Source organism: Hemicordylus capensis, chromosome 5 (assembly GCF_027244095.1).
Source record: "Hemicordylus capensis ecotype Gifberg chromosome 5, rHemCap1.1.pri, whole genome shotgun sequence".
Lineage (NCBI taxonomy): Eukaryota > Metazoa > Chordata > Lepidosauria > Squamata > Cordylidae > Hemicordylus > Hemicordylus capensis.
In genome coordinates, this window is record NC_069661.1 from 175,872,261 (window position 1) to 175,896,680 (window position 24,420).

The following is a 24,420-nucleotide window of genomic DNA, read 5'->3' on the forward strand; positions in this document are numbered from 1 at the left end:
GAGCAGTAAAATTCCTGACCTTAAGGATGTGTGCATGTGCATAGACAGCAACAAAAGTTCCCTTACTGCAAGTTCTCCATATTAGAACTGGTAGTTGGGAGCACTATGTTTTTATATGTTTCTATAATGGATATTGCTGTATATAGAGAATTGTTAGTTGTTACTGTTAATAGCAATGTTTTTGTTACTGATTGTGGAAGCTCATTCTTATCAATGGGTGTGTGTGTGCCTGCTGGTTATGTTAGACAAGGCTCAAAAATTGAACATAATGAACCCACTCATAAGAGAAGTGCAGTGGGTTTGAAGTGACATTATCCTAACAAACATCAATTACATTATGAAGAAATAGGAAACCTGGGAGGACCAGATGCAAGTAGTACTCAATTAAATCTGTCTTCCCCGACCTTTATTGGCTTATTCAGTCTTCTGCACTTTGCAGAGGAAGATGTCAACAAATACTGTATATTTACATGTCAGAATTGGTTCCAGCTTGAGGAGATGGGCAGTCTGTGTACTCCTCCAAGAAGAACTTCACCACTATTTCAGCAAGATGTCTGGTAAAGGGCTGTCTGAAGAAATAGGGTGCATCACCCTATGTGGTGAAATACTGGGTTTCCAAGTTGCAAAACCACAAGGAGTGGTTTTTGTAGTGGCTGTAATCCCCAGCCTAGGCTAACCTTGAGGTTAACAAAGCCATGACAATAAAATTATCTGAAATATTCTAGTAAATAGAATTTTGAAAACATATGTCTGAAAATGTTGCATTTCCATGTAAGCTACTTTATGGTACATTTCACTAGTTAACAAAATAAACATATGAGATCTTTTCTTGCGCTTCTAAGAGTTCAGTTCAAAACTGAAGTAATAAAGTGATTTATTTGGTAACTTTATTGTAGACCATTAAAAAATGGAACCTCAGGTAGTTTACAACACTACAATAACACAATTATCTACAAACTGAAAACCAGAATTTTAATAAGCCTGAAACATTATGGACCAGTGTTTTCTCTATTTTTTTGATCCATGTGCAGAAAGAGTTTTGTTCTTGGCAGCATTATCAAGGCATTGTGTGTGCAACATGCATTCAAAGTGGAGCCTTCCTGATTCAACCTGAGTGGGATCTAAAATTAACTGAGTGGACATTAAAAAAACTGAGTGGACATGTTTTTCTTAAAGACTAAAGCCACTCCACTTCCCCTCTCACATCCCCTCACCTGCACCTCAGAGTACTTTGGAGGGACAAGCTGGGACTGAACTGGGCCACCAGCCTCCCCCCAACCAAGTCTCTTTGATACATACCAGGTTGGCTCCTTCATCCATAAACAGATTATGGATGATTTCTGATTTATTCCAGACCAACCTGGCAAGACAAAGGAGCAAGGTGAGGCTCTGTGTGGTGTTAGCACTTCTCCCCAATTTCAAAGAACTGGCAAGACAGCCAGAAGGGATAACGGCTAGTAGATAAACCTAGACACATTATAAACCAGTCTCAGCCAAGACTAAAACAACAGAAGCTAAGATATAAAACACCCACCCATCACTACCACACAACCAACACACCCACACTCACACATGCGTAAGTTCCTGGGCCGGGGGGACTGGCCCTCACCATTGTCCCCTGAAGTAGCTCCCCCAAAGCAGCGGGTCTTATATAGGCCTAGAGTTGGCTAGTCTGGGCAGGTGGTACACAGAACTGCTGACTTACCCCAGGTCCAAGTCCTGCACAAACTCCCCACAAAGCAGCAGTAGCAGCCACAGTCCCACAGGTCACCCTTGAGAGGCAGCAGGCACCAAGTGGAAAGCTGCCAGGCAGGCAGCAGCAACAGCCAGCCAGCAATGCAGGCTCTCGCCCTGAGCCTTCTGGGACTGGGAAGCAGATGGCCTCTTCCTCTTCTGCAGGGCTTCTGGCCATCATCCCTTTGTATTGGCCACTGTGGCTGGGGATTATGTAGTCCAACGACAGCCCTGAAGTAGAGACAGACAATTATTGTTTGCTAACCCCCATCCCCCTTGTAATTTGACTTTATTATTATTTATTTACACAGTCAGACAGGTGTTATTGACTGGTTTGTTTTATCCAGACATCGAGTCCTTCCCAAGGACCTGGGATGGCTGAATTTTGTTGTCAGTGTTGTTGCTGCTGTTATAGATATCGTCGCAGAATATAGGCTGTTCCCAGTAAAGTAGCTTTTTGTAATTGGCTGTTGGTGATTTCTGTGGCTCCTATGGTGTTGAGGTGCTCTTCAAGGTCTTTTGGAACTGCACCCAGGGCGCCAATTACCACTGGGATTATTTTGGTATGATGATGATGATGATAATGATAATAATTCGATTTCTATACCGCCCTTCCAAAAATGGCTCAGGGAGGTTTACAAAGAGAAATAACAAACAAATAAGATGTCTCCCTGTCCCCAAAGGGTTCATATTCTAAAAAGAAACATAAGATAGACACCAGCAACAGTCACTGGAAGTACTGTGCTGGGGGTGGATAGGGCCAGTTACTCTCCCCCTGCTAAATAAAGAGAATCACCACGGTAAAAGGTGCCTCTTTGCCCAGTTAGCAGTTGGGAGCAGGGGACATATGTGTATATATAATATATTATATAATAATAATTGTAGTGTGTAATTCTTTATTTACATTATCTATGATATAGTGCTGAATTAGGAAAAAAATAAACATTACTATTTGTATACTAAATTAAGACGAAGTTAGTGTTCTCTACTTAGGTGTACTGCTGATTGTAGCCATGTTTGGGAAATACATTTTAGTGTGCAGTTGCATATCCACATGTCTTTTTTGTGCTGTATTGCAACTATTGTTTTAAGATACTACACTTTATTTCTTTGATAAATGTCTTATAGATATTCTTGGTCCTAAAGTATGCTACTTTGCATTTTAGAGTGGAATTGTGAAAATCACTGGGAGGAAAACACTTGATATTTATATAGCAGTTTCTCCTAACCTATTAAGCAAGCATAAGCAATAAGGAGATTTTAATGGGTTAGACTATATAGATTAGATTATGAAATTTAAGCATAGTTGATTCTCTAGATGTTTTAAAGAACACATTATTCATAACATAGATTACAAGGTGTATTCACAACACAGATTACAATGAAATCTAGTCTTTCTGATTTATAAGCAGTGTTTTCAACTTTGATGTGGAAGAGCACAGGAGACTCAAAACACTGAAGATATTTCTACTTTTAAAGTCAATATTTTAAGTAAGATAAAATACAAATTTGGTACACAAAGCCACCTGCTCTAATTATTGCTCAAGAGTCTGCAAACTGCTTTTCTGCAGTCTCTCTCTTTCACTCTAAATTGTTGGTGTAGTATTCTCAAAGTTCTCTCAAGCCTGAAAATTCGTAGCATGAAATATCCAATTTGCTGTGAAAACAACAACAAAAAACACCACCACCCAAAGAGATATTACTATTTTTAATCGGAAGCCTTGGTGCTTCCAGATCACCATGTAATAAGACATAGATCGCCTTTGCAGTTAACCAAACCATCATGATTGCCATCCCACCATAATTACTCCTATAATTGCAGTATGTGTAAAGACTTCCATTCCTGTAGTTCTTTCTGACAGTGGGAAATAGCAAGACTAAGTTAGTTTTTTCCTGAAGCATTGTGGACAAGCTAATCAGGGGAATATTGTGGAGGGAAAAGAAAAATATCTTTTTGGCCCTCACATGCCATGGCACTACTGGTTCTTTCCTGGCACACATTTTGGTGTATGTCAGGGTGCCAAGTGGAAGACAAGAAAGGCTGACACTGATGACATTGCCATCACTGCATTTCCTATCAGTGCCACAAAGACCAGTAAGTAAGTGGGGGTGCTGATGAGAGTTGGGGGAGGGGGATCCTTGAGTTGACTTGGAATATGATCCAATTTATTTCCAGTGTTGGGGTGAAGAAATGGGATAATTTTGTTAATCTGGAGCAAACTTTGAAGGGTTCTCCCATCTCTAATTTGAAATGGAATTGTTCATTTTTAATGGTTTAATGTTTAGCAGCTGAACCTTTGAACATGGGAAATATAAAATACACATTTTGGGGTGGGGTTTTTTGTTTGTTTAGGAAGCCTTTACTTGTCAATATCTTCCCGCACTGAAGAGCACTGAGTACATGATCATGCATTTAAATATGTTTCCACAGTATCTCAGCTGTAAGGTCACATCCGACACCAAGTTAAAAATAGTCTGTGTTGAGCATAAAGGGGAACATAAGCAGACACAAACAATGCAGCGGGCCTTCTGGGCACACAGGATGCCATTATCCTTTGCTTGTTGGCAATACAGTGTGTGTGTGTGTGTGTGTGTGTGTGTGTATATATATATATATTCCTCTACAACAAAGGCCATACTTCTCTCATTATAGCTGTTGTAGCTCTTGTAACAGCAGAGATACTGTTTCTAAATGCCCCTAATGTTATGGGTTTCTTCTAAGCAACACACACATGATACAAATAGTATGTTCTACAATATATTGTTTGAAGAATTTGACTTTGAAAATGTACATTGTAGAACACTGCAAGTTCTGAAGAACACTAAGCTGCATGACTCCTCTAGGAGCCATCCACATTTTAATCAAACATTTGTTTAAAAGCAACATTCGCTCTTACATGGAGAGCTAAGGCATAAAAGGAGGATAGCTTAAAGTGAGATGGTAATATATGTCACAGTCTCTCTACGTGGTCAGATATGTAGTAGTGTTCCCCCTCCCCCTGAAGTGCTGTATGAAGTAATAAAGAATGGTGGCTGCTGAAATCCAGACTAATGAGCATACTGAATAACATTGTGTTAACTGAACATTGTGTGTAGTGCATGCGCAACAGGAGAGGAATAATTTTGGCAATCCCTCCTCTTCCTTCTGCAGTCCTCTGTGAGTGCCTCTCAAAAATGTTGGAAATTCTCTGTGGTGAGAGAATCCCTTTTTCAATATAGCAGAGTGCACAGAGGCACAAACACAGCGGATTTAGTTATGCATGCATGTGTGCTAAGAGTAAAGTAACTTGGAGCCAATTGCTTGTTTCAAATCAATATAAAAGGTATTTATTAAGGAATTCCATTCTAGATAGGAAAGTGAGGATTTAGGATCTCTAATCTATCTATCTAAATGGATGCAGATGGATTCACCATCTTCTCTGCACATATGGTGCAGGGCAAGAGACTTGCCATGTTGCAAGGTCAACAGCCAGGTAGGAAGAGAGAGAAGGAGGAAGGAAGTTGAATCCCCTAAGATTAGCAATCTACATTTCAAAGGGATAGCATCAGAGCAGCAGGAAGTGATGACCAAATGTCTTTGACCTTCTAGCCCTCTGACTTACTAGTCTGTCCTCCACTGTCTGAGGCAAAGAGACAGCGCAAAGTCCTTTCCTTCCAACACCCCCTCTCGTTGTCTCGTGACTCAGTTCACAATATTCATTTTCTCTCTCAGCTTTTCAAAGCAGGGTCTTGGTAGTGGCTTAGTGAGTAAGTCTGCGAGCATTTCATTTGTCGGGCAGTAGAGCAACTTGATTAGTCCATCTTTCTGCAGACTTCTCACTACATGGTACTTCACATCAATATGTCTGGTACTCCTCTTTACATCTTCTTGTTTGGAGAGTTGAATGCAGCTTTGGTTGTCTTCATACACTGGTATGGGCTGTGGTACATCTGTACCTAGGTCCTTCAGTAGTTGACACAGCCATTGTATCTCGTGACAGCCCTGTGCAGCTGATACATATTCCGCTTCAGTGGTTGATGATGCTACTATGTCTTGTTTTCTGCTTGACCAGCTTATCGCTCCATCTCCATAGAAAATTATGTGACCACTGGTGGATTTCCTGTCTGTTATATCTCCACCCCAGTCTGCATCTACGTATGCTTCTAGTTTTGGTTCACTATTAGCTGGCAGCTTGAGCTTAAAGTGTGCAGTACCCTTTAGGTACCTAACAAGTCTTTTCATTGCATTCCAGTCCTTGACTGTTGGTGATGCAGTCTTTCTACAAAGTAAACCAACTGCTGTACTAATATCTGGCCTAGTGAGTGTACTAATGTATAAAAGCTTACCCAATGCTTCACGATATCTATGGTTGTCAGATAGTGGCTCAGTTTGATCTTCTTGCTTTATGTAGTTCACTTCCATTGGAGTTGGTGTAGGATTTGCATTTTCCAGTCTGAGCAAGTTTATCAAGTCTTTAATTTTCTGTTCTTGGTTGATCAGGAAACTTCCATCTTTCTCTCTTTGTACTTGAATGCCCAAGTAGTGTGCAATGTTGCCAAGTTGCTTGACTTCCACTTCTTTGTTCAGATGATCCATTATTTCCTTGCTGTCATCTGGATTTTCATAGGCAAAAATCAAATCATCAACATACGCCAAAATGTAAGTCCATTTCCCATCTCTGCATCTCGTGTACAGGCAGGGATCAGCTTCACTTCTTTTGAAGTTTGCTTGAAGCAGCATATCATTCAGTTTTATATTCCATGCTCTGGCAGCTTGTTTTAAACCATAAATGCTCTTTTGCAGTTTGCATACATAGTCCTCTTTGCCTTCCTGTAAGAAACCTGGTGGTTGTTGCATGTAAATGTCCTCTTCTAGTTCACCATGCAAGAATGCAGTTTTCACGTCTAGGTGCTCAACATGCATTCCTTTGCTAGCAGCAATACTTAACAGAGTCCTTACTGTGGTATGTTTAACCACTGGTGCAAAGGTTTCATCATAATCTTCTCCATATTTTTGTGAATATCCTTTTGCTACTAATCTGGCTTTGTAGCGCTGAATCTCACCATCAGCATCATGTTTGAGTTTGAAAACCCATTTGCAGCCAATAACTTTTCTTCCTTGTGGTAACTTAGTAAGAGTCCAGGTTTTGTTTTTCTGTAGAGCCTCAAGCTCTTCAATTGCAGCCTGTTTCCACTTCTGGGCTTCTGGTTGTGGTAGCTGGGATATTTCCTCCCATGATGAAGGTTCTGGTTGTTCCGCTGTTCTTGCGAGGTAGGACAGCCTCGGAGCTGGAACACCTCTGTTTGAGCGCGTTGATCGCCTCACCTCACCCTCTGTGGTCTCTTCTATCACCTCAGGTGCGTCTGCTGGATCGCTGGGGGTCTCTGTGTCAAGTGTGGTTGGATCTGGATCTGCTGTCTCCTCCTCCTCCTCAGTTCCTCTGAGATCAGGAAGCATAATCCAGTCATCAGGGTGCTTGGTCTGGTTGCTTGCTTCAGTGTAGGCCCCCTCTGAAGGTGTAGCTCTTTCATCCTCTTCAAAACACACTGCTCTGCTTATGGTTATCCTGTTGGTGTCAGGATCCAGAATTCTGTAGGCTTTGGATTGTGCTGCGTAGCCTACAAAAATCCCTTTTGTGGCCCTAGGCCCTAACTTAGTCCTTTTTTCCTTTGGGATGTATGAGTAAGCCGTGCTTCCAAAGACACGCAGGTGCGTCAGGGACGGCTTATGACCATGCCAAAGTTCATAAGGTGTTGTTTCAATAGGTTTTGTGTTCATTCTGTTGTGTATGTATGTAGCAGTCATGATGCCTTCTCCCCAGAATTTCTGTGGGAGGTGTGCGTCAGCAAGCATGCATCTTACCATGTCCAGTAGAGTTCTGTTCATTCTTTCTGCGATTCCATTTTGGGGTGGGCAGTAAGGCACCGTAGTTTGATGCACAATTCCATGTTCTCTCAAGAACTGCTGTGTAGCATTGGACATGTATTCTCCTCCATTGTCTGTGCGCAGGATCTTTGGCTTCCAGCCAAATTTGTTGCTTGCCATCGCCACATATTGTTTTAATTTCTCCAGCATCTCTGATTTTTCCTTCAGTAAATAAACACACGTGTATCTTGAGAAATCATCTGTTATAGTTAGAAAATATTTATGATTACCTATGGTTGCTGGTAGTGGTCCAGATATGTCACTGTGGATCAGATCCAAGGGTCCTTTCGTCTTCCTTTCACTCTGCTTTGGGAATGGCTTGTTTACTGCTTTGAACTCGAGACAAGAAACACAGTTAGTTACAGTGTCACATGGTACAAAATCAATGCCATTAGCTAATCCCTGTTCCTTCATGTTTTGAATTGATTCAAAACTTCTGTGTCCTAGTCTTCTGTGCCATAATTGTAAGCAGTTTCCATGCTGACACAACTTGGCTAGGTTCACTACATTAGGCTGGTATGCCTCAGGTCTGGACTGGGCTGGTCTTTCTCTGTCTGTAAATTGCTCTTCCACATGATAAAGACCTTGAAATTCCGAGCCCACAAGGCAAACTTTTCCATTCTGGGTAACAACACATTGTCCATTTTTAATATACAATTCACAGCCTTGTTGCTCTAGCTTGGATATTGAAATCAAGGAGCTTGAGAATTCAGGGATATACAAAACATCTCTCAGAAAAAATGGTTTAACAGATCCATCCAGCAATTTGCAATATAAAATTCCTTCGCCCTTTTTCTTTGCTTTAATTGTAGTATTATTGCCCAAATAAACAGTCTCTTCAGGAATATCAAACAGTTCAGTATAGAAACTTAGATTTTTAGAAATATGGACAGATGACCCAGAATCTAAAATCAGCTTTTCATTATTTTTCATTAAATTAACACTATAGTTCTTGTTGAAATGTCTGTCTGTATACTTGGAATCTCTATTTTCATTCTCCTTTGTTTGACTGATATTCCCAGACCTCCTGGTCTGATTCTTGGGACAATGCGCCACCCGGTGGCCAAATTCGTTACACAGGAAACACCTGAAGGCTTTGTTTCCAGCTGACCTCATTTCAGCACTGGCGGTCATGTGACCTCTCTCTCTGGGCTGAGTTTCTCTGGTGTAATCGGCTCTCTTTGTATGCAAATGTGAGGTGCCCATGCGGTTCCCTCTTGTAGCATTTCCTCCAGCATTCCCTCCCCATCTCGGGTTACGTCTGGAATGATCAATTGTTGCTTTAAGAGCAAAGTTGCTAGCCAGTTCACTTTCATAGCGTGAGTTTAAAAGGTTTCTTCGGTTAGCCTCCGAAGACAATGTTTCTACAGCCTTTTCAAAGTTTAGATTGGTGTGGGTTTCCAATTGCCCAATTATAGTGCTATAGGAAGCAGGCAAGCTCAAGAACAGAGTCTCCAGCTTTTGACTCTCTGTAAATTCCTCTCCTGCTTGTCTAAATTGAAAAAAGAAATCTTCCAAAGTCCCAATAAAAGTAGAGAAACAGTCCCCATCTTTATATTGGAGATCTTGCAATTTTCGGCGTAAATTAAACGTGTATGCCCATCCTTTCCTCATATGCATAGAATCTAGCTTGTTTAGCATCTCCTTTGAGGTTCCAAGATCACAAATAGCATAAAGGAAAGTTTTACTCACGGAAGCTGTAATCATCGCTTGTGATTTTCGGTCCTTAATTAGCCAGAGTTCCTTCTCCTTTTTCTCAGCGTCCGAGGTTCCATCTGGCGGGGGGTCTTCCTCAGTAACTTGGTGGAGTCCCTCTGCTTTCAGTGCAATCTTCAGTCGAGTCTTCCATTCCAAGTAATTATCCGCTTCCAGGATGGTAAGCCTGAGTTTTCCCTCCAGGTATGCAGCCATGCTCACCGGCTCCAAAAGGCAGTTGCTGTAGATTAGCAATTCAAAGTGTCCACGCTAGATCTCAATGGATCTCCTGGAACAAACCTAACTATCTAGTTGCAGCACACGCAGCTCAAAATACTGCTCCCATAACTTGCTGGAGCCCATAACCTGTTGGAAATTCTCTGTGGTGAGAGAATCCCTTTTTCAATATAGCAGAGTGCACAGAGGCACAAACACAGCGGATTTAGTTATGCATGCATGTGTGCTAAGAGTAAAGTAACTTGGAGCCAATTGCTTGTTTCAAATCAATATAAAAGGTATTTATTAAGAAACTCCATTCTAGATAGGAAAGTGAGGATTTAGGATCTCTAATCTATCTATCTAAATGGATGCAGATGGATTCACCATCTTCTCTGCACATATGGTGCAGGGCAAGAGACTTGCCATGTTGCAAGGTCAACAGCCAGGTAGGAAGAGAGAGAAGGAGGAAGGAAGTTGAATCCCCTAAGATTAGCAATCTACATTTCAAAGGGATAGCATCAGAGCAGCAGGAAGTGATGACCAAATGTCTTTGACCTTCTAGCCCTCTGACTTACTAGTCTGTCCTCCACTGTCTGAGGCAAAGAGACAGCGCAAAGTCCTTTCCTTCCAACAAAAAATATATCCTTGGCTGTTGCAGGACCCCCAGAGACGTATTTCTGGGAAGCACAGAAGGCTGCAGATGGAAGGGGGAAATTGGTAACATTTCCAATTTCCAGTTGGGTCCTTCCCCCCCCATTGCATGCTAAACATTAGTCTGTATGTTGGCCAGAGATCATGCAAACTGTTCCTATGAATAATTCACCACTGTACTGCACAATTAAGATTAAGAAATCTGTTAAATATGATCTTTGTGTGAAAGTATATCATTTTACTCCTTTAAATATTAATTACAATGTATTTCACTCAGCATAAATATATCGGCTGACATCTTAACAGTGAGCTTGTGTAACAACAGGTTGCTTACCTTTAACTTTGGTTCTTCTAGTGATCATCTGTACTTTTACACTAATGGGCTATGTGCCTGCGCAGAGACCTCGTTGGAACCTAACAAGCTCAATTCTTCTGCTTTGGACGGGAACCCTGCCCCCAGCCGCTATATGCGGCTGTGCCACTCCTCATCCCCTCAGTCACGGAATCCGCCTTCAGGAGACCCCACGGGGAGAACAGGAGGGCATGTAGAAGTACAGATGACCACTAGAAGAAGCAAAATTACAGGTAAGCAACCTGTGGTTCTTCGACATGGTCTCTCTCTTTTACACCAATGGGTGCATAACCAGCTAGCACTCAAGGAGGAGGGAAGAAAAAAAGTGTTATGTGCTGTGAACAGCCTTGCTGTCACTAACAAACTGCATCCAATCAGGCTGCCTCAGATTCTTTACCTGTGAGATCACGTGCGCTTGGAGGAAGAAAAGGAGATAAGAGGAGTTCTATACAGACTATAATTTAAAAGCTTTATTGAAAACTTAAATGATTAGATATGGTGAGCAGACAGATAAGAGCAACAGATCAGTTCCCCTGATATTCATGTCAAAAATATAGAGCAGGACATTGGGAAATCAATATATATTCTATTAAGTACACAACACAAGCAGCTAAGACATTTTGGGCATAGAGTGAAATGTGAGGCAGTTTCAATCCTATCTGGCTAAAGTAACAGTGATATAAAGGCTTTTGCAGTGGAAGAATGCTTCTACTAAAGTTAAGTCCCTGTGTGTGAGAAATCTGGCAGCCCCCCCCCCCCCATCAGCTCAGCTAGTAGGTTCCTACTTTGGCCCAGTGCAGTCCTAGGAAGCAAATAGGTCCAGGCCTGGAACACCCCACTTCGCAAATATATTCTTGAGAACATTGAGGTCCAAGTCCCATTCATGGGAGACCGACGTTATCCGACTCAATGTGTCCACCTGGACATTCAGGGAACCCTGGATGTAAACCGCCTGAGACGACATCGCATGTGCCATGCACCAGAGCCAAAGGTCCAACGACAGGAACAGAAGGATCCTCAAAGATGTTCCACCCTGTCAATTGATGTAGGCTTTCGCCAACGTATTGTCCGTTTGGACCATCACTGAGTAACCCGCAATTACAGGCAAGAATCCCTTGAGTGCATTGAATATTGCCAATAACTCTAAATAGTTGATGAGCCGAGTCCTTTCCCTGAGGGACCAATGTCCACTCAGGCGAAACCTGTCCAAATGCGCTCCCCAACCGAGCTCCTACGCATCGGTCATAATTATCTATTGAGACCGAGGAGTCCTGAAATGGGCGCTGACGTTCAGATGGGGGATCTCAGCCTACCAGTCCTCAGTCTTCTGCACCCACTGAGGGGGCGTGTGCTCCAAACGGGCCGGATCCCGAAGGGGGTCGAAAACTTCCAAGACCCACCACTGGATGATTTGCATCTGAAGGTGCCCCAAGGGAGCACGTACTTGGTGGCAGCCATATGTCCCAAAAGGTGCTGCACTGAGTGCATAGTCTGCGGGCCCCTTGCTAGAAAAGCGGCGGCCAGCCTCAATAGGGTACATATGTGGGCTTCCGGAAGGAAGACCTTCTCCAAAGCCGTATCGAAGATCAACCCTATGAATTGAATTCTGTGGATCGATTGCAGCTGAGATTTTTTGAAATAGATCTGGAAACCCAAACCCTTTAGGGTATCTATGCCCATCTCGAGGGTGTTCAGAACTGCCTGCCTGGTGTTTGCCAGGATGAGCCAATCGCTCAAGTATTTATTGTTGCATTTAAGTATGGCAGGACTTGTAGACTTTGTTCTTGCAGGAAAGCCACCACTGTGGCCAGACATCTTGTAAAAACCCTGGGCACCATTTTGAGCCCAAACGGCAGGGCTTTTAATTGATAGGTGGTTCCCCCCATCTGGAAGCTGATGCTGAGGGCGTATTGACACATGATAATATACATCCTTCAAGTCTAGGGAGACCATCCACATGTCTTTTTTATAGGATGATCAGTATGTTTGGTATCGACAGCATCCGGAAATGCCTTTATACCAAGTGCTGGTTCAGGGCCCTGAGGTCCAGTATAGGATGCCAACCCCAGTCTGGTTTGAGTACGATGAAGTACCGGGAATAGAAACTGGGACTCTCCAGTTTGGTGACATTATCTATCGCATCTTTGGACACCAGAGCGGAAACCTTTAGGTCTAACTCTGGAGTATACAGAGTGGTTACGACACCGGTGGCATCCCACAGAACCCGAGGGTGTAGCCCAAATGTATGATCGTGAAGACCCACTGGTCCGTGGTCACCTTGTCCCAATTTGCAAAAAATTGGACCAGATGAGCCCAAAAGCTCCCTGAGTCATTGTTTCTTTGGGAAAGTGTCCGGGTGCTGTTTTCGAAAGGCCGGCTTGCTAGGCTGAAGGCCTGATTTGTATCTAGACTGGAACTTGTTGTCATGAAATTAACGTTCAGATGAAGATCGCTGCTGAGAGGGGGTCTTCTGTTGTTAAGGAGACCACGCAGGCACCTGGAAGACATTTGTGGCTTGGGTGTTGAATAGGACATTGCTGTGCTCCACAGCATCTGGTCCTTTTGAAGCATATCATTAGTCTGTTCTGCCAAGAAGCTAAAACCCTCAAAGGGAATGTCTTCAACCCTAGCACGGGCCTCGTAGGGCAGTCCAAAGGAGCACAGACAGGCATATTACCCGAGAGCCAGAGATGTGGCCATTATTTTGGCCGTGCACTCCATCGAGTGTATGGCTGAATAGAGCTCTTGTTTCACCACGTGTATAGCTTCTCGAAGGAACACCTTAGCCGCATCACACTAATCCAGTCCCAGTCTCATCTATAATCTGAGGAGTGATCTTCCAAGTCCCAACGGGAGCTCTGATAATGAGGAGTAAAACGTTCCTGTCAATATCAAGGAGAACAACAACACTGAGGCAGCCACGATGCATCTTCAGTGGGCTTGTCCAGAGAATACACCGAGCTCATCTGTCGCCACTGACAGCTCTCTACTTGTGCAGCCACAATCAGGCTGCAAGCTGGGCTGAACGGAAATGGATGCCTTTGGGATCGGCAGGGCCGACGCCCCCTCTGGGCGATCCAGAGATGCATGGTCCAGACCAGAATACAGCTTGGGCTTCTTGACCTTCAGGGCATCCAAAGAGGGAACCGTAGACCTCTTCTTCATCAGAATAGGAGGGAGGTGTTGACCGGCTGGTAAACTATGAGACTACTTGGGATGATTCTTCTTTTTCTTCGGCTTCGAAGAGGTTGGGATAGGGTCTGGCACTGTGGGCAGAGAGCGCTGCGGCAAGCCCTCAGAATGCACCGAGGCACTTGAGACCATCGAAGGATTGATGACCAAGGAAGCCCCAACTGGTACCGAGACCGGGTTTTCGACTTTGACAGGAGCAGATTCCAAATACTCCGATTGTACCGAAGAAGCCATTTTTACGGATCGCTTCAATGTTAAGGCTTCCGAAGATCGGACAGCCAAGTCCCACAGGGCTGTGTACAGGCGAGAAGCCCTATTTTTGGGAGCCTGCTTTCTAAATCTCTGGCAGTGAAGGCAGGTCTCGACAATGTGGGATTCCCCCAGGCAAAGAAGACACTCAGTATGGGTATTGGGGGAAGGGATCCTAGATCTGCAACAAACACACTTTTTGAAGTTCGTTGTGCCTGGCATAAACGCCGTAGGCCGGCTGGCCACCATGCTCCGTTCCAGCTGGGATCAGAGCTCCAAGAAAGGAACAAAACACACAATAAAAAACCAAAATGCCAAGAACAAAAACGCAACTACGTGAAAATAATGAATAAAGAAGAACTAAAGAAGAAAGGAGAAAAAACCAGCAAAGGGATATAAAGTAATCCTACTTGTTGCTGAGATGCAGATTCCACGATGCTGAGGGAAGTGCGGATGGCGAAAGACTGAGGGGATGAGGAGTGGAGCAGCCGCATATAGCGGCTGGGGGTGGGGTTCCTGCCCAAAGCAGGAGAATTGAACTTGTTAGGTTCCGATGAAGTCTCTGCGCAGGCACATAGCCTATTTGATGTAAAAGACAGAGAACATGTCAAAGAACAAATTGTGCTTGTGCAAAGAAGTTGTGGAGCTCTGTGATGTTGTGCAACTTCTAGGGGAAGACCTTCAGGATATATGCAAGGTACTACTACAAGTGTTATTGAACTGATCATCTTGAGAAATGATGCGAAAGAGTCTTGAGCAATGAATGCTTCTGAGTAAGGAATACTTGGGCAATGATGTGTGCAACTTGTGAACATCTACTACTAGGGCAAAGGCTATCATGTACTGCATTTGTGCAACATCCTTTTACTATGTCCTTATGTACAAGTAAGGACAGTATTACTTATAATGCAGTATTATACCAGCACAACACTAGTCTGGAACCCGAGCTTCTGACATAGCAGGACTCGCCTGCACAAAGACATTGAGCAAGTGCAATGTCCTTCTGCAAGTACATTGTTAGTCAGGATGTCAACCACTGTATTGTTCATTATCTGTATTTCACTAGGAGAAATGAGGAGTTGTCCTTTCAGCTTTTAAAAAGTACTGATTTTTAAAGACTGTTCTATGCTACAGAGTAGATAAGGTTACAGTGCTTTGGGGGCAGAAACACGTTTTGATGACGTTTTGTTTTGCCTTATGCCACAACTTAATCGTCAGTGGGTTTTTGGTTTTGCTATTTGTAGTTGTTTCTTAACTGATAATTCCTTTTGTGTTTTGTATCCCACCAAAACAGGGCTCCACATAGCCCTCAGGGCTGCTAAATATAAAGCAGTAAATAGTAATTAAAAACAATAAGAAGTGGCCAGTATAAAAATAACATCATCACAGGTTAAAATGGCACATTTTTCATACCAGCAGCAAAACAGCATTAAAAACGTACTGTGAAATCTCCAGTTCACAACCTCCCCCGCCCCCAACTCTGTGGAAATTTGCTTCGTACTCTTCTTTCAAGAGGTTGAGAGAGTTTTGTGTTGAGTGTGTCACCACTAGGGAGTACCTGCTGCCTTAAAAAAAATAAGCTATTAGGAAAAACAACCCACATTAGCCCTATTCAGATATACAGTATTCAGGGGACTGTGCATCTGTACATGTGTGTTCGTGTGAATGAGTGTATATGTGTTTACTTTAAAAAAATGAACCTGAGTACACACCACCTCAAATGCAAGGCACAAATCAGAAGTGTACTGTTATGTGCATTGAACATAACATGTGAATAGAATGATTGTTAGGCAAGGATTCTCAGGTGATGCAAGCTAGTGAGTAAGAATGGTCCATAATTAGAGTAAGCTATGAGCTGAGGCAGTCCTTTCTCTTCACAAGGGCAAGTATCTTCAGGTGATAAACACTAGTCAAATAGTGTCCTGAGTGCTGAGAGACAAGAAACAAATCCTTTTTCCTCACTCTTCCTTGCTAAATTCTATTATTTTTTCCTCTACTTAGTACTTTAATTCTTTTCCAGTTGCCAGCCTGAAAAATCAGTTTCTAGTTGTCTTTTTAAAAAGAAAATTCCCTTTTCTATCAGCATCCAAGTACTATTTCAGCGCTTACAGACCCTTCATTTTCTTGACAGAATGTTTTTCTCTTGAAGAACAGATATTTTAGAAAAGATGGAAGGGACCAATTTGTGAAAAACATTTTGAGGTTAGATTTGACATTATACTGTATAAGCAGTAGAAGAGGCTCCTCTGTGACTGGGGATGCACCCCCTTCCCTACAACAACAACAAAAACCAAAATGTGCAATTAGAATCTTGCATAACAATCAGTGCATTAACCAAATATTTTATTGTCAAATGTGATGCTGTCCCTGCCCATGTGATGCTGTTGCTCTTTAAGACTCCAGGGGGAGATTAAAAACTACGGCTATTGCCAGCAGTGATACCAGGTTGCAGGAGGCTCTGGATTAAAGTCTTGAACTGGTACCCCCAATGATGCATGTGTTCCTGGAGGTGTGGTGGTTTTGCACATATACAGCTGGTGTAGAGTGGGCACAGCTGCCAAGTGTGCTGGGTGTCTTCCAATAGCATTGGTAATGAGGGCAGGGAGTGATATAGGAGAAGTGGGAAGCACACACAGGCAGGTTAGTAAAATGTGGGAATGCCTGGGGGATGTAGGCACCTGTCAAAGTGATTATTCCCTTTATATTTGGCTGGGGGAGAGCAACTGGTCCTGTTCAACCGCAATACAGCACCTTTCCAGTGGCCGTTGCTGGCTTCTGCCTTGTTTCCTTTTAGATTGTGAGCCCTTTGGGGAAAGGAATTTTTAAAATTATTATTCTGTTTCTATGTCAACTGCTTTTGTCTTGAAAAGCAGTATTCAGATAGTGGTAGTAGTTAAAGAATGGTAAAAACAAGTGATTATTCTACTTTGAACAACAGTATTGGGAAATCATGCTATATGTTTTGGTAGATTTGATACTTGGGGTGGGAAGCATGTGGCTTGGTTATTCAGAAGTGATGGAAATCCACTTTGCATATGTTCAGAATCAGTTTTCAGTTTGCAAAGCCCAAGGTCAGGCTAATGCATCTAATAATTTCTTAAATATAATATCTGGAGTAAAGTTTACTGTGTGGAGCCTGGCTTGACCAAACACATGCATAGGCTGAAAGGAAAGATTTTCTGAAGTGGTGCATTCTAGGCATACAAATAATAAAACATGCAGATACTATACAAATGATAGTTCCACCAACTCCAAAATTTACCAGCCCAAACTTCTAACAACTTCCAGCATGTAACTTCACAAGAGGAAACTTCTCAATCATCAAGGGGACTAAGTAAAAAAGAGGCTGGAAGTGAAAGTCTTCTGCTTTTATTGCAGACAATGCAGGGCAGTTACATGTGCCTGAACTGACTTTTTCCAGAAAGGAAGTCTGATGAACTGTGTCAGAGAGATACAAAAAGTGAAGTTCTAGGTCTTACTGATGAATTGAAGATATGCTCATTTATTTATTATATGTAGTCATAGGTGATTGCATTACATATAAAAATAGTATAGTGTATCAGTACAGAGGCACACAAATCAAAGAAACCCCCTGACATTCAGTCACAAGGGTATTAAAAAAAATGGCCTGTATGTTTAAGGTTGCCAGAGCAAATAATGCCACACTGAGTAATACTAGCAAATCTGATGGTAGAAAAAGAATATTTTCCTTTTTGGAATTAAAATGATGGGATATACACATTCCATAAACTAATTACATGTTGTGTGAAAAAGTGCTTCCTTTTGTATGCTCTGAAACTCCTGCCTCATATTGGGGAGGGGGGGAAACTTATCTCTCTCCCAGGGCTGTACAACTATGGACCACCTGCAGATGCTGGACTACAGCTCCCACAGACCCTGGCCACTATGGCTGGGGATGAAGGGAGTTGTAGTCCAAAAACAGCGGAGGGCCTAAGTTGCATAGTGCTGCTCTGCCCACTTTCTCTAGACTACGATGGCACAACTGCAACCCTCCAGGCATTGGACTATAGCTACCATCCGATTACTGGCCTGAGGCTGGGAATAATGGGGGTTTTGGTCCAACAACAGCTAGAGAGCTGAAGTTGTGCAGTCCTGGTCTACACCCTGTTTAAGTTTATAAATATTGCCATGTTGCCCCCACAGTCACTGCTTTTATGAACTGAAAAGCCCCAAATGTGTTAGACCTTCCTTATAGGGACTATGCTCGAGGCCATGGATAATTCATTTTAATGTACCTTTTCTAACCCTACAATATTATTTTAGAAATACAGAGACCAGAACTATACGAAATAATCCAAGTGTGGTCACACCACAGATTTGTATAAAGGTATGACAGTGTTGGCAGTTTTATTTTCAGACCCTTTCCTAGTGCTTCCTAGCATGGTTTGCCTTGACACACACAGGTCATTGTTTTCATTTTGCTGTCCAGCACAACCCTAAGATCACATTCCTCGATAGTCATTGAAGCTCTGGTTGGAATATTTTGCCCCAACATGCATTACTTTACACTCGTTTTGCTATGGTATCATGGAAATAATGGACTAATAGAAATAAAACCTACTTACTTATACTGAACTGCATTTCCAAGATTGACACTTTGCCCCATTACCTGCTTTATTGGCCCTATATATGTACAGGTAAAACAAAAAGCCTTACCTGTTTTTTTTTTGTCATTAAAAAGCAAGACTGGAATTTGCTAAAATGTATGTTGACATGCCACAATGGAACATTGGAAGCTGCTATATACTGAGTCAGACCATAGGTCCATCTCGCTCAGTATTGTCTACACAGACTGGCAGTGGCTTCTCCAAGGTTGCAGGCAGGAATCTCTCTCAGCCCTATCTTGGAGATGCCAGGGAGGCATCTCAGAGTGGCTCCATCCCCTAAGGGGAATATCTTACAGTGCAAACACTTCTAGTCTCCCTTTCATATGCAACCAAGGCAGACCCTGCTTAGCTTAAAGGGACAAGCCATGCTTGCTACCACAAGACCAGCTCTCCTCTCCTCTCCCAATGCTTCTGGGAGAATGTCTTTTGAACGAATGAGACAAAACTGGAGCTTTTTGGCAAGTCACATCAGCTCTATGTCCAGAGATGAAAAAATGAAGCTTTCAAAGAAAAGAACACCATACCTACTGTGAAACCTGGAGGAGGCTCGGTTATGTTTTGGGGCTGCTTTGCTGCGTCTGGCAAGGGGTGCCTTGAGTCTGTGCAGGGAACAATCAAATCTCAAGACTATCAAGTCATTCTGGAGTGAAACGTACTGCCCAGTGTCAGAAAACTATGTCTCAGTCGCAGGTCATGGATCCTCCAACAGGATAATGACCCAAAACACACAGCTAAGAGCACCCAAGAATGGCTAAGAACAAAACATTGGACTATTCTGAAGTGGCCTTCTATGAGCCCTGATTTGAATCCTATCGAACATCTATGGAAAGAACTGAAACATGCAGTCTGGAGAAGGCACCCTTCCAACCTGACACAGCTGGAGCAGTTTGCTCAGGAAGTGTGGGCCAAACTACCGGTTGACAGGTGCAGAAGTCTTATTGAGAGCTACAGGAATGGCTTGTTTGCAGTGATTGCCTCTAAAGGTTGTGCAACAAAATATTAGGTTAAGGGTCCCATCATTTTTGTCCATGCCATTTTCATTGTGTTATTATTTGAAATATTCTGTTGCATCAAAACTCTACAGCAAAGTCTGATTTTTGTTAAATGAGGAATAAACAATGATGGGTGCCAATTATGTCTGTCAGTTTCAAGCTATTTCAGAGACAATTGTGGGTGGTTCTTTTTTCGTGGAGGGGTACCAACACATTTGTCCACATGTGTATATCCCATCATTTTAATTCCAAAAAGGAAAATATTCTTTTTCTACCATCAGATTTGCTAGTATTACTCAGTGTGGCATTATTTGCTCTGGCAACCTTAAACATACAGGCTAATTTTTTTTAATACCCTTGTGACTGAATGTCAGGGGGTTTCTTTGATTTGTGTGCCTCTGTACTGATACGTTATACTATTTTTATATGTAATGCAATCACCTATGACTACATATAATAAATAAATGAGCATATCTTCAGTTCATCAGTACATCACTACAGGACTGTAGTAAAAATAAAAGGAAGAAAGAATAATACAAACACTGATTGATTGATTAAGTGACGTCAGGTTGGTGCCAACTCTTAGTGACCACATAGATGCTCTCCAGGATGATCTGTCTTCAACTTGGCTTTTAAGGTCTCTCAGTGGTGCATTCATTGCTGTCGTAATCGAGTTCATCCACCTTGCTGCTGGTTGTCCTCTTCTCTTGCCTTCAACTTTTCCCAGCATTATGGACTTCTCAAGGGAGCTGGGTTTTCACAAAGTGTCATCTCTATTTCTTTTCATTTGTTTTCTTTGCATTCCACTTGTTCTCTCGACCGGATGGTTACTTTTAAAGATATAAGTTTCTTTTACCTTCCTCTCCCTGCCTTCTTGAGGGTCAGTCAGCACAGCAGAACAACAGCGATTATGCAGCCCTCGGGCAGCTTTTCTTACTTGATGTTCTTCCCCTCTCCCTGACTTGTACAAGTCTCATTTACTTTACCTTCTTCCCCCTGCCTTCTTGTACGCCAGTCAGCAACACAAACAATACTTTTATGCAGGCTCCAGGCAGCCTCCAGCCAGCAGCTCAGCTTCAAACCTCCAGCACTCCCTCTCGCCTCCGCTGCTGCTTGCCTCATGTGTGTCTGTTCTTGCTGCGCCTGCGTGACATCACTCAGTCGATGTGCTCTCAGTTTCAAGTGAGTGAGTCTGCGCAGAGCACAGCCGGAAGCAGCCACGCTGGAAGGCAGGTAGGAGGCAGCTGTTTGCTGCCGCTGCATGGTGCCTCCTCCCGCTCCTTCTCGGAACAGATCGGGAGCTGGTGCTTGGCTTTTTGAAGTCCGGCCCAAAGAACTCCACTGCTCTCTGTCATGGTCTGTTCAGACTGTAAAGGGAAGGTAAAGTGTGCCGTCAAGTCGATTTCGACTCCTGGTGCCCACAGAGCCCTGTGATTTTCTTTGGTAGAATACAGGAGGGGTTTGCCATTGCCTTCTCCCGCGCAGTAAGAGATTATGCCTTTCAGCATATTCCTATATTGCTGCTGCCCGATATAGTACCAGCGAGGATTTGACCGGCAACCTTCTGCTTGTTAGTCAAGCATTTCCCTGCTGCGCCACTCAGACTGTAAGTTGTGATAACTCTTGTTTAGTTAAAGAAAATCAAGGGCACAAGTTGAGTATCACTGAGATGACCAAGAAACAGTTGATCTTAAAAAATAAAATAAAAAATCAAGCTGTGAATTCCAGAATTGGGTCACTCAAGGTAATATATTCATGTAATATTTCCTGGCACTTGTTCAAATATGTCTAATTTTTAGACTCCTAGTTGTAGAGCCATTTTGCACAGTATACAATTTTTGTAGTGGAAGTCACTTGGCTATAACTGAAACCAATGCATGCATAACAGTATTCAATGATTATAAACTCTTGTTTTGTTTGCTGTGTGTAATTAAGCTGGGAAACACTTTGTTGTAGTAAAAATCCACATTTGCATTCATTACAGTTCTTATTTCATGTGGGTTTTATGTTAATACCTCAGTGGAAGTGGCCAGTCCTTTTGCTATACAAAAAACTTAATTATATGTCAAAATGCATACCTTGAAAAATATGCAGCACTGCTTGTGAGCTCTCGTTTCCTTTCAGCTGCACCTTTTCAATTTAAATGTTTTTGATGTGTAAGCAGAATTCTCATGCTCTGCTTAAGTACAACTCATTGAAGGGTTCCTAAATGGTACATCATGCAATTTAATATTTATGATTGCTCATAATATCAGTGAGCTGGCCTAAGGGAAGCTTGTTACCAAGCTAAGAGATGTGAGGTCAGATGCAACTGACTGTGATAGTATTTAAGCTATTAAGCCATTTGTGGAAGAATGAACTAGACAAACAAATATCCGGTACAACAAACTATTCAGTAGTTTTCTCATACAAGTACTTCTTTGGCAAAGAGAATAATCCTTAAAACAGTATATTACATAATATAGCTTAGCAATAGCAATAGCACTTACATTTATATACTGCTCTATAGCTGGAAGCTCTCTAAGCGGTTTACAATGATTTAGCATATTGCCCCCCAACATTCTGGGTACTCATTTTACCGACCTCGGAAGGATGGAAGGCTGAGTCAAGCTTGAGCCCCTGGTCAGGATCGAACTTGTAGCCTTCTGGTTACAGGGCGGCAGTTTTACCACTGCACCACCAGGGGCTCTTAAGCACTTGTTTAAGCTAGGAAAAAATGCCCAAAACAATTTTGGTTCTTTGTAAATTTATTTATTTATTTATTTATTTGATTTATATACCGCCCTTCCGAAATGGCTCAGGGCGGTTCACAATTAAAACAACTTATAAAACAGTAAAAAGCTAAAACAAATTAAAACAATAAAACAGCTAACAATTTAAAACATTTTAAACAAAAATAAAACATTATCCCCAGACCCCAGCTCAAGAAAACATAGACTCAGTATAGAGGAAAAGGGCCACAACTTTGTTAACTATTACACACAGCATGGCAGACTGGAACACCAGGTGATTAATCACCCTTAAAGAACAGTGCGGGCCAATAGAAGCAGGTCAGAACTCTGAAATCCTACCCAGCACCCTACTGGGGGGGAGACACCCTGGCTCGGGAATGGGCAGGTACATCCCACCCAATTCCTTCAAAGCCAACCCCCCCTTCTGTAAGAGAGGGTCTGGATACTTCTAGGCATTCGTCCACCCCGGACCGCACAGCCCAAAGGTTAGAGAAGTCCTGAAGCAGGGTTCATGGCAATCATTCTCCCCGTGCCGCACAGGCTACAAAGGAGCGATTAACCAAACACCCCTTTTACATATCCAAGGGTGCTCACCGATGTTCTAACCCTCAAATTGCCACCCCGCCCGCACTGTTCCTGCCATTGTGGTTGACCTAACTCTAAATACGCACCCAGGACACAGAACGGAGTAGGCGAAAAAACCCCCAACAGTGGCCAATGCGTTGGGAGCAAAAAATTCCTACTCGGCCCCGTCAGGCGGCCAGTCGCTAGACCCGCTCTGCACCGGGGAGGGAGGGAGGGGAAAGCCGCTTCTCCTGTGGTTGCCCGACCCCAACTGAAGAGACCCCAACTAAATGTTTGAGGAATCCATTGTTTTCTAATGGAGGCCTCCTGAGTGTTTTGTTAAAAAGAAGTTCATGAATCATTGCTTAAAGAGATTACTCTGCTAGGTTTCCGAGTCAGTTGAACCAAATTATAAAACGACTGCTTTCATTATGTTACATAGAAGCTATGAATTCATATTCCAGTGCACGTTACTTTTATCAAAACTACTGGAAGGAATTAAGGGTCAATAAAGATAAAGCACACCTGTAGAGGTTAAAGTTATCACTCTCTGAAGAGGAATATTTTTCATGTTGAGAACTCCTTGTGTTTTCACAAGGACATTTTGTAATTCGGCCAATGTAAAATGATTTCACACCTACTAAGCAATCAATTCGGCATTAAAAAATCATGGTCACTTGACATCTATTACGCATTAGATCAAAATGTGGCCTCGAGTTTTATTAGTAGCTTTTATAAAAAACATATAAAGTGTCCTAATAGGCATAATTTTAGTGGGCACCCAACTTGAAGGGAACCTCTTAGTGCCTGTGCAAGTCATAGATGCTTCTGTGATTTAAGCAGCTGTGGCTTAGTCACCTCTTCTCCCCACTGATGAGTGGAATCACCAGGAGTACAGTGACAGGGTTCCATAGAACTGATCAAATGTTCAACTTCAGCAATGAACTTGTTAGATGTCCTTAAGCATGATGCCATTTTCTGAGCCACTGTTCTTTAACTGTAGCATGGGGATAATAGATTGCTAGTCTTGCATATAGGCCTGTTTTAAGGATTACTGGGCTAATGGTGTTTTGAAAAATTGACATGGGCAATGTAAACTGTAAATTATTATTTTATTGATTATTTAAAACTAGCTGGGACAGGTGCAGAGCATCTGGGCCTCTAGTTCACCACTGCCACTTTTTTGCCCCCTCGCCGTCTTCTTCCCTGCCCACCGTCCATCTTGTCTGGCTTCCTCCATGCCCGCCTTCCAGCCAACTTCTTCCCCGGCTCCCCACCTGCTTGCCAGCCTGTCTGCTGCCCATCTTCTTCCATCCTGCCTGCCACCGCCGTTTTCTTTGGCTGCCTGCCACCATTTGCCGCTATTACCTTGGCCGTCCGTCTGGCTGCTGCCACTTTTTTATCCCCTATCCCCGTTGCTATCCAGGCAGCTGCTCGCAAACCCTTGTGAGAGCTGCCACACATGGGATTAGCGATGGGTATGCCTTAGAGAAATATATATTTAAAA

At 42.8% G+C, this 24,420-nt stretch overlaps 1 protein-coding gene across 17 annotated transcripts in view; it reads left to right on the forward strand.

The window, feature by feature from the left end:
• Positions 1-24,420, forward strand: part of IMMP2L (inner mitochondrial membrane peptidase subunit 2) — a 753,382-nt gene that overhangs the window by 40,240 nt on the left and 688,722 nt on the right. The window lies entirely within an intron of this gene.